Source organism: Somniosus microcephalus, chromosome 4 (genome assembly GCF_052327205.1).
Source record: "Somniosus microcephalus isolate GS21.2 chromosome 4, FLI_Smic_1.0, whole genome shotgun sequence".
Taxonomy (NCBI): domain Eukaryota; kingdom Metazoa; phylum Chordata; class Chondrichthyes; order Squaliformes; family Somniosidae; genus Somniosus; species Somniosus microcephalus.
The window spans coordinates 146,657,592-146,667,886 of NC_140990.1; the positions used below are offsets into that span (position 1 = coordinate 146,657,592).

Below are 10,295 nucleotides of genomic sequence, written 5' to 3' on the forward strand. Positions count from 1 at the left end.
GCTAAGGGAATTGGGGAAGGAGATAGCGGAAGGGCTTGCCATAATTTTCCAAACTTCCCTAGATGCGGGAGAAGTGCCTGAGGATTGGAAAGTGGCAAATGTGCCACCATTGTTCAAGAAAGTGTTTAAGGAAAATCCATGTAACTACAGGTCGGTCAGTTTAACATCAGTGGTGGGTAAAGCTTTAGAAACAATAATCAAGGAAAAAAATTAACGGGCAGTTGGAGAGGTTTAAACTAATTAAGGAGAGCTAACATGGATTTGTAAATGGCAGATCATTTTTGACAAAAATAACTGAATGTTTTGATGAAGTAACAGAGGATTGATGAAGGGAATGCAACGGATGTTGTTTACATGGTTTTTCGGAAGGTGTTTGACAAAGTACCACATAGAAGGCTGGTTACCAAAATTGAGGCTCAAGGAATAGGTGGGTCAGTGACAGCTTGGATAAGGAATTGGCTTAAGGACCGAAAACAGCGAGTTGTGGTAAAAGGCTGTTTTTCAGACTGGAGAATGGTAGACAGTGCATACATATTACTGACCTGGATATTGGAATACAGAGTAGAATTTCTAAATTGGCCGATGGCACCAAACCTGGGGGTGTGGCAAACAGTGATGATGATGTCAATCGACTGCAACAGGACATAGAAAGGCTAGCAGAATGGGCAGATGGAATTTAATACAGAGAAGTGTGAGGTGATGCATTTTGGCAGAAGGAACAGGGAGAGGCAATATACACTTAATGGCACAGTTTTAAAGAGTGTGTAGGGACAGAGGGACCTCGGAGTTACATAGAAACATAGAAGATAGGAGCAGGAGTATGCCATTTGGCCCCTCGAGCCTGCTCCACCATTCAATGAGATCATGGTTGATCATCCAAATTCAGAGTTAATGTGCATAGGTCCCTGAAGGTGGCAGGACATATTGAGAGAGTGGTTAACAAAGCATATGGGATCTTGGGCTTCATAAGTAGAGATATGGAGTACAAAAGTAGAGAAGTTATGCTGAACCTTTATAAAGCACTGGTTAGCCCACAGCTGGAGTATTGCATCCAGTTCTGGTCACCACACTTTAGGAAGGATGTGAAGGCCCTCGAGAGGGTGCAGAGGAGATTTACCAGAATGGTTCCGGGGATGGGGGATCTTAGCTACAAAGATAGGTTGGAGAAGCTGGATTTGTTTTCATTACCGCAAAGGAGGTTGAGGGGTGATTTGATAGGAGGTGTACAAGATTAAGACAGGTTTGGATAGGCTAGACGGGGATAGGCTGTTCCCACCAGTGGATGGTACAAGGACTAGAGGACACAGATTTTAGGTTTTGGGCAAGAGATACAGAGGGGACGTGAGGAAAAACATTTTTACGCAGCGAGTGGTGAGGGCCTGGAAATCGCTGCCGACGGAAGTGATGGAAGCAGAGACACTCAATGTTTTCAATGAGAGACTGGATAGGCATTTGAGGGAAATAAACTTGCAGGGCTACAGGGATAGAGCAGCGGAATGGGACTGAATGGATTGTTCTACAGAGAGCTAGCACAGACTCGATTGGCTGAATGGCCTCCTCTGCGCCGTCATCACTCCTCCCCTGAAGGTGCTGACTCTGGCTGGGTTCAGTTCTACAGTCATTGGTTCCCTTCTCTCTCCTCTCCTGAAGGTGCTGACTCTGGCTGGGTTCAGTTCCACACTCACTGGTTCCCCTCCCTCTCCTCCCCTGAAGGTGCTGACTCTGGCTGGGTTCAGTTCTACACTCACTGGTTCCGCTCTCTCTCCTCCCCTGAAGGTGCTGACTCTGGCTGGGTTCAGTTCTACACTCACTGGTTCCCCTCCCTCTCCTCCCCTGAAGGTGCTGACTCTGGCTGGGTTCAGTTCTACACTCACTGGTTCCCCTCCCTCTCCTCCCCTGAAGGTGCCGACTCTGGCTGGGTTCAGTTCTACACTCACTGGTTCCGCTCTCTCTCCTCCCCTGAAGGTGCTGACTCTGGCTGGGTTCAGTTCTACACTCACTGGTTCCCCTCCCTCTCCTCCCCTGAAGGTGCCGACTCTGGCTGGGTTCAGTTCCACACTCACTGGTTCCCCTCCCTCTCCTCCCCTGAAGGTGCTGACTCTGGCTGGGTTCAGTTCTACACTCACTGGTTCCCCTCCCTCTCCTCCCCTGAAGGTGCCGACTCTGGCTGGGTTCAGTTCTACACTCACTGGTTCTCCTCCCCTGACAGTGCTGACTCTGGCTGGGTTCAGTTCTACACTCACTGGTTCCCCTCCCTCTCCTCCCCTGAAGGTGCTGACTCTGGCTGGGTTCAGTTCTACACTCACTGGTTCTCCTCCCCTGACAGTGTTGACTCTGGCTGGGTTCAGTTAAACACTCACTGGGACCCTGAAGCCCCGCCCATTAGCGGGTTCTTGACAAACATGGCGGCGCATGCGCTCTACTGCTCGATGAAGCAAGCTGGCGGCGCACAAACCCTAAGTTTTCTTTTACAAAGATGGCCGCCGTTAACCTGGGCCTGTTCCCGGGAAAAAGCCTCCGAGCTGCAAACGCGGAACCCGTAGGTTCTCATTCGGGACTTGCGGCCTACACCAGATGTTTATGAAGCTCACCCGCCGGGTAAATTACGTTCCTGCGCTCCGCCGATTCATAATCGGCATAAAACCTCATCTGCGACCTTTGTCAGCTTTTCGCACTCGCCCGGCTGATCACAATGACACTGCGCATGCCCGCAATACAGGCGGTTACTGCGCCTGCGCACTGGGCTCCGCAAGAGTGAATAGGTCACATTCTCGCCCGCGGGCCATGCTGGGCAACAGCCCCGCCATTGAAAGCCCTAATTAGTGACTGGAAAATGACTTTCTGTGATCCCGTTGAGAGACAATTCATCAATAAATCACACAGAAACCCAAGTGCACGGGCACTCCGCCATGGTTCAGTCCTGGATGTGATGTATAACAGAATCGAAACCCCTGCAGTCACATGTGAACTCACTGGAGTCTCAACAGGTGTGGTGAACTTCTTCCCACACACAGGATATTGAAACAACCTCTCTCCAGTATCAATGCGCTGATCGTTCATCAGCTGCTTTGACCTTTGGAAGCTTTTCTCGCCGTCAGAGTATTTAAAGGCAACTGTATTCAATGTGGACACTCTGGAGTGTCAACAGTTGGGACAACGGAGTGAATCCCTTCCCACGCGTGAAGTCTCTAAACAGTCTCTCTCGGGTGTGACTGTGCTGGTGTGTCAGTGAATGAGATGATTGATTAAATCCCTTTCCACATTCAGAGCAGTGAATGGATTCTCCCCATTACAAACATGTTCGTGTGGTAATAGATGAGATAAGCGAGTGACTCTCTTGCCACACTCAGCTGGTGAACAGACTCTTCCCAGTGAGACTGTGTCCATAAGTTTCCACCTCAGACGGGCAACTGAATTCCCACAGTCCCCACATTTACACTGTTGATTCAGGTGGGTGCACGAGTCTCACAGGCTGGACGATTTGTCAAGGGTGGATCCACACACTGTGATTGGTGTTTTTTTCCTTCTGTATTCAAAGGCCGATGATATTCAGGTCCTGATGAATCCAGTGAATCTGTCAGATCTTGAAGCGATGGTTGGTTTGAGTTTCCATCTGCAGATCCTCCCCTTCTAATACCCTACAACAGAATAGGAATTCAGAACAGACAAATCTAGTTTCTACAGACATTTTTTCCCTCCAGTCTCCCCTAAGCTGCAAATTCTCCATTCCACACACTCTCCTTCCATTCTTACTGTCTAAAAACAACACTCATCACACCATCTGTGATTTTGTTTCTCCCCTTCTCTCCAGAAGGTGCTGAATCTGGCTGGGTGCAACAACAACAACAACAGCAACTTGTATTTATATAACACCTTTAACGTAGTAAAACATCCCAAGGTGTTGCACAGGAGTATTATAAGACAACAAATTTGACATCGAGCCACATAAGGAGAAATTAGGGCTGATGTATGTCAGACAAGCAGTCTGACAATTTAGAGACCATGGAGGGGTCAAGAGAAGAGGTAGAGCTGGGTATCATCGGTGTACATGTGGTGTAGTGGCGCTTCTTAGTTTCCAAACAGGCAGCCACTGAGCTGTGGGGCTTTTAACAATAAGTAGACGCGTGTCGAAATAAAACGTTCCCAAACGTAGTTTTGTCTTTTAAACTGTTTACTATAACACTTCACAAACGGAATTACAAAGCAAACACGTATAAACGAATACGGTCAAAAACTGTATTGCTCCAAACCTCACAACTTCTGCCTCCTTCAGCCACGTGGAGTTTAAACTGTAAAATGGCTGCATACCATGTGTGGCTTAAGGACTGTACCATTGTGGCAAGAATGAAGGGGGTGTCTCGGACTATACTACTGGAGCAAGAAAATAGGGGGTTTCTTAATACAATAAGTCAATCAGGTAAATTAACTGTATTATGCTATTTAACCAATATTTTAAAGTATTTTCTTAAGCTTTTATGGCTCTTACATGTGGAAACTGACGCTGTTTTCAGATGATGTTGCCAAGTAGCAAAATGTAAATGATAATTAGGAGGAGGCTAAGGATAGATCCTTGGGGGGACACCAGAGGTAATGATGCATGAGCAGGAAGAGAGGCCATTGCAGGTGATTCTTTGGCTATGATTAGCTAGATAAGAATGGAACCAGGTGAGTGCAGCCCCACCCAGCTGGACGATGATGCAATTAGTTCACCTCTACATTTTGGAAGGAAGAACGAGGAGAGGCAATATAAACTAAAGGGTGCAATTCTAAAGTGGGTGCAGGAACAGAGAGATCTGGGGTTTTAGGTGCAAAAATCGTTGAAGGTGGCAGGGCAGGTTGAGAAAGCGTATGGGATCCTGGGCTTTATAAGTAGAGGCATAGAGTACAAAAGCAAGGAAGCTATGATGAAGCTTTAGAAAACATTGGTTCGGCCTCAACTGGAGTATTGTGTCCAATTCTGGGGATCGCAGTTTAGAAAGGATGTGAAGGCCTGAGAGAGGGTGCCGGAAAGATTTACAAGAATGGTTCCAGGGATGAGGGACTTCAGTTACGTGGATAGACTGGAAAAGCTAAACTGCAGAAAGATATCAATGGACTGGTCAGGTGGAATGGAATTCAATCCAGATAAGTGTGAGGTAATGCATTTGGAGAGGGCTAACAAGGCAAGGGAATACACAATAAATGACAGGACACTGAGAAGGGCAGAGGATCAGAAGGACCTTGGAGTGCATGTCCACAGATCCCTGAAGGTAGCAGAACAGGTAGATAAGGTGGCTAAGAAGGCATATGGGATACTTGTCTTTATTAGCCGAGGCATAGAATAGGCAGGGAGGTTATGCATGAACTGTATAAAACACTAGTTAGGCCACAGCTAGAATACTGCGTGCAGTTCTGGTCACCACATTACAGGAAGGATGTGATTGCACTAGAGGGGGTGCAGAGGAGATTTACGAGGATGTTGCCTGGGCTGGGGAATTTTTGCCATGAGGAAAGATTGGATAGGCTGGGGTTATTTTCTTTGGAACAGAGGAGGCTGAGGGGAGGCCTACTTGAGGTGTATAAAATTATGAGGGGCCTAGATAGAGTGGATAGGAAGGGCATATTTCCCTTATTAGAAAGGTCAAAAACCAGGGGACATATATTTAAAGTAATTGGTCAGAAGTTTAGAGGGGTTTTGAGGAGAATGTCTTTCACCCAGAGGGTGGTGGGGGTCTGGAGCTCACTGCCTGAAACGGTGGTAGAGGCAGAGATCCTCATCACATTTAAAAAGTACTTGGATATGCACTTGAAGTGCCGTAACCTACAAAGCTACGGACCAAGAGCTGGAAAGTGGGATTAGGGTGGATAGCTCTTTATCGGCCAGCACGGGCAAGGTGGGCCAAATGGCCTCCTTCTGTGCTGTAAATTTCTATGATTCTAAGCTGGGATTGTTCTCCTTAGAGGAGAGAATTTTGAGAGATTTGATTGAGGTGTTCAGAATCATGAGGGGTCCAGACAGAATAGAGAGAAATTCAGAAGAATGAGAGAGGATCTCATTGAAGCATACAAAATTATTACAGGGCTAGATAGGGTGAATGCTGGTAGAATGGTTCCCTTGGCTGGGGAGTCGAGAACCAGGGGCCACAGCCTCAAGATAAAGGGTAGGCCATTCAGCACTAAGATGAGAAGAAATGTCTTCACACAGAGGGTGGTGAATCTTTGGAATTCTCTACCCCAGAGGGCTGTGGAGGCTCAGTCATTGGGTATATTCAAAACAGAAGTCGATAGATTTCTGACTAGTAAGGACATGAAGGGATATGGTGATAGGGCCGGTGAATGGAGTTGAGGCAGAAGATCAGCCATGATTTCATTGAATGGTGGAGCAGGCTCAAAGGGCCGAATGGCTGACTCCTGTTCCTATTTCTTACGTTCTTAAAGTGTTCCCATTGGCGGAAGGGTCGAGAACCAGAGGTCACAGATTTAAGGTGATTGGTAGAAGAACCAAAGGCGACATGAGGGAAACCTTTTTACGGAGTGAGTGGTTATGATCTGGAATGCACTGCCTGAAATGATGATGGAGGCAGATTCAATCGTGGCTTTAAAAAGGGAATTGGATAAGTACCTGAAGGAACAAAATAGCAGGGCTCTGGGGAAAGGGCGGGGGAGTGGGACTAGCTGAGGTGCTCTTGCAGAGAGCTGGCACGGGCTCGATGGGCCGAATGGCCACATTCTGTGCTGTAACCATTCTATGATTCTAAGTATCGATATAGTTTACCTTCATTTATTCCTATTTTAATAACTTTTGCTGAATGTGGCCCTCGCCAAGGGCCAGGATATTGGATTTGGCCCACCTTGGAAAATGAGATTGACTCCCCTGAGGTAGACAATGTCAACCGGATTCCCTTCATCCCCCCAATCCAGCAACTTCTTCACAAAACTCAAGCAAGTTGGCCTTGTTTTCTGGAAGCCATGTTGAATATCTCTAATGGCTCCTCCCCTTTCCCCGTGATCGAAAACAGCATCTCTTAGGATCCCTTCAGGCACCTTCCCTGTGATCGATATCACACTGATGGGCCTCTAGTTCTCTTAGGATTGCTTCAGGCACCTTCCCTGTGATCGATATCACACTGATGGGCCTCTAGTTCTCTTAGAATCCCTTCAGGCACCTTCCTTGTGATCGATATCACACTGATGGGCCTCTAGTTCTCTTAGGATCCCTTCAGGCACCTTCCCTGTGATCGATATCACACTGATGGGCCTCTAGTTCTCTTAGGATCCCTTCAGGCACCTTCCCTGTGATCGATATCACACTGATGGGCCTCTAGTTCTCTTAGGATTGCTTCAGGCACCTTCCCTGTGATCGAAATCACACTGATGGGCCTCTAGTTCCCTGGCTCTGATTTGTCCCCAATTTGGAAAATGGGAACTACGTGAGCTACCTTCCAATCTCAGGGAGCAATCCCTGACTCTACTGAGCTGAAGACATGGGCAAGGGGCTCACAGAGCACCCGACCGATCTCTTTAAACACCCTTGGGTGGAAATCATCTGGACCTTACAGGCCTCAAGATTAACCCACACAGCGACTTTGGTTTCAGTGAAGAGAGACGAGAAAGTCCAAAGTGACATTTGCCCCTCTCAGTGTGGCCCTGAAGGACTGTGTCCAGGCTGTAGTTCTGTTCCCGCCGTACGATCCTCCCCCAGATTGTCCTTTCTGAGCTTCAGCCAGGTGATGCTAAACACTCAGGTGGGAACGACAAAAATCCACAACAATGTGTTTAATGCAAACTGATTTATTTGACATATATCCAGAATATTAAACTCCAGCCCCATTACAGGGGTTATTAACATCAGCAGAAACAAACCCCAACTGTCAGAATGAACACAATTCAGTCCGGGATGAAATTAACAGCAGCAATAACATCAGAATCCAACCTCTCCAGTCACTTGTGAACTCGCTGGTGTCTCAGCAGGTTGGATGACCGAGTGAATCCCTTCCCACACATGGAGCAGGTGAACGGTCTCTCCCCGGTATGAACTCGCTGATGTTTCAGCATGTCGGATGACTGAGCAAATTCTTTCCCACACACGGAGCAGGTGAACGACCTCACCCCAGTGTGAACTCACTGGTGTCTCAGCAGGGAGGATGAACACGTGAATACCTTCCCACACTCGGAGCAGGTGAACTGCCTCTCCCCAGTGTGAACTCATCGATGAGTTTCCAGCTCAAATGTGTAGTTGAATCACTTCCCACAGTCCCCACATTTACATGGTTTTGCCCCGGTGAGACTGTGCTTGTGTCTCGACAGGCCAGAGGATCAGCTGAAGCCTCATCCACACACCGAACACGTGTATGGTTTCTCCCCACTCTGAACGGTGCATTCTGCTTCCATGCTCAAAGGTCCTGATGAATCGAGCGACTCTGTCAAATCTTGAAGTTGTGGTGGAGCCACTAAAGGACTCAGATTGTTTGTATATAATTCCCTTTAACAATTTGTTAGCTACAGACTGAATCTGTACCTTTGTTTATATTGTTTGCTTGTACAGAGCGCGGTCCCTTTAAGAGCGCGACCAAACGCGATGACGTCATCACGTTGATCACGTGATCCCCCAGCGGCGGGAAAACGTGATGATGTCATGATGTCGGCCCGGGGACCTCCCAGTCAGCCCTCGTGGAGCCTCTGAACTGAATAGACCTACATTCGATGTTCTCCTGTCGTTACTTGTTTAAACCTTCCATTAAACTTCATTTTGTTTGATCGCCTGAGTGGACCTCAGTCTTTTGGATAGGAACTAGGAGTTCCTACATTGGTGACCCCGACTTTTGCGGACGGTTTTCGCAGAAGATTCTCAACATGGAAACGAACACCGTTACCTTGAAACTACCACTGTTCTGGGAGCAGCAACCAGCCGCGTGGTTCATCCAGGCTGAAGCCCAGTTCGCCATCAGGGACATCGTTGTGGATCAGACCCATTATTATTACGTGGTCTCTGCCCTCGACAGCGCCACAGCCTCGCGGATTGTCAGCTTACTTGGTAGTCCACCTACTGATCGCAAGTATGATACGTTAAAGGCACGGTTGCTACAGGTCTTCTGGCTCACGAAGTCGGAGCGCGCCCGCCAGCTGCTCGCTATGCCTGGCCTCAGGGACTCCAAGCCGTCCAAGCTCATGAGCCAAACGCTCACGCTCCTAGGCTCCAAACTGGAATGCTTCCTCTTCAGGGAGTTATTCCTCAGCCAGCTACCGGAGCCCGTTCAGGCTGCACTAGCCAGGTCCGAAGTCACCGACTGCACAGAGCTTGCTGCCGAAGCGGACAAGATTTTCGCGGTGACACAGCAGTACTGCGCTGCAGCGAGGCGCCCCTCCCCCACAGACGCGGCTTCAGCTCCTCAAGCAGTGGGGTTGTGCTTCTACCATGCCCGTTTTGGTGCGAAAGCCAGATGCTGCTGCCCTCCCTGCAGTTTAAACCCACCAACAGCAACCCTGGTGAAAGAGGACCGGGTGTAATGAGCGCCCTGCGGCTGCGATGGCCATTGGAAATTCGGGAAAGCTCCTTTTCATCACCGACTCCCTGTCTGGTCGACGTTTCCTTTGCGACACCGGGGCGCAGTGTAGCATCCTCCCTGCGTCAAACCTCAATATACTAGCTGGAGGCCATGGCCCCTCCCGCGAGGCGGCTAATGGCAGGGCCATTTGGACCTTCGGAAGGCGGCGGGTCCAGGTGTGTTTCGGCGACCAGCGTTATCACTGGGAATTCATCACGGCCAAAGTCTCGCAGGCCATCCTCGGGGTGGATTTTTTGTGCGCCAACGGCCTCCTGGTCGATGTCAGGCATTGCCGGCTGATCAATGTGGCCATGTTCCACTCCTTCCCATGCCACCGCAGTAACGCCGTGCCGTGCACTGTCTCCTGTGCGTTCCCACCTCCAGATGACTTCACTCGCCTCCTCGGAGAGTTCCCAGATCTGACCAGGCCCACTTTCTCCTCCTCGGCCACGAACCATGGTGTCGAACATCACATCACCACTACTGGCTCCCCGGTTTATGCACGGGCCAGACGACTCGAGCCCGGCAAGCTCGCGGCTGCGAAAGCGGAGTTCCACATGATGGAGCGGCTGGGGACTATTCGCCGGTCGAATAGTCCCTGGACTTCGCCTCTCCACATTGTTCCAAAACCTGGCGGTGGATGGCGGCCATGCGTCGACTACTGACGCCTGAATGACGCCACTACTCCTGATCGGTACCCGATCCCGCATATTCAGGATTTCTCGGCCCATTTGTCGGGCAATACTTTTTTTTCAAAGGTCGACCTCGTCC

The 10,295-nt window shown here is 49.1% G+C and overlaps 1 pseudogene across 1 annotated transcript in view; it reads right to left on the minus strand.

Moving 5' to 3' along the window:
• The window catches only part of LOC147119896 (uncharacterized), a 118,119-nt pseudogene extending 115,427 nt beyond the window's left edge, over positions 1 to 2,692 (minus strand). Inside the window, exon 1 of the transcript XR_015078094.1 lies at positions 2,592 to 2,692. The product of XR_015078094.1 is annotated as an uncharacterized LOC147119896 (transcript). The remainder of the gene's footprint in view (positions 1 to 2,591) is intronic.
• Between the last annotated feature and the right edge of the window lie 7,603 nt (positions 2,693 to 10,295).